Source organism: Chiloscyllium plagiosum, chromosome 13, assembly GCF_004010195.1.
Source record: "Chiloscyllium plagiosum isolate BGI_BamShark_2017 chromosome 13, ASM401019v2, whole genome shotgun sequence".
NCBI lineage: Eukaryota > Metazoa > Chordata > Chondrichthyes > Orectolobiformes > Hemiscylliidae > Chiloscyllium > Chiloscyllium plagiosum.
In genome coordinates this window covers 45,048,227-45,049,034 of record NC_057722.1, presented here as the reverse complement: position 1 = coordinate 45,049,034, position 808 = coordinate 45,048,227, and positions in this window count along the sequence as shown.

Genomic DNA, 808 nt, shown 5'->3' with positions numbered 1-808 from the left:
GGAAATCCAGTTAGACTACATCCACCAGTTCTCCATTGTCCATTGCGCTCGTGACATCCTCAAAGAATCTCAGTAAATTAGTTAAACATAATCTATGTTTCATGAACTCATGCTGCATCTGCAAATGGGACAATTTAAATCCAGATATCTCGTTATTTCTTTCTTGATCGATTCAAGCACTTTTTCCATTGCAGAAGTTAGCTAATGGACCTGTGGTTACCTATGTTTTGTCTACCTCCTTTCTTAATCAGCGGAGTCATATTTGCTGTTTTCCAATTTACTAGAACCGCCCAAGAGTTCAGTGAATTTTGGTAAATTACCACAAGGGCATTTGCTATTTCCCATGTCGTACTTTTAGGATTTTGGGATGCATCCCATCAAGGCCAGGAGACTGGCCTACCTTTAGCTCCATTACCTTGCCCAACATTAACTCTTTAGTGGTAATGATGGTTTCTAGGTCCTCATCTGCCATAGTCTCTTTGTGATCAATTATTGGCTTGTTATTTGTGTCTTACACTGTGAAGACTGACACAAAATACCTGTTCAACACCTTGGCCATTTCTCATTAAATCCCCCTTCTCCTTCTTTAAAGGACAAATGTTTACCTTAACCACTCTGCTTTATATACAAAGAGTGGCTAAGGTGAACATTGATCAGGAGAGGAAAATCATAACTTAGGTGCAATTTATCAAGGAACACAAAGGAATGACTGTTCAAATGTGCTATTGGTATGTGAAAAGAAAAAGATGAGCAAGGCTAAATTTGGGCTGAAAGGTGTGTTGCTGGAAAAGCGCAGCAGGTCAGGCAG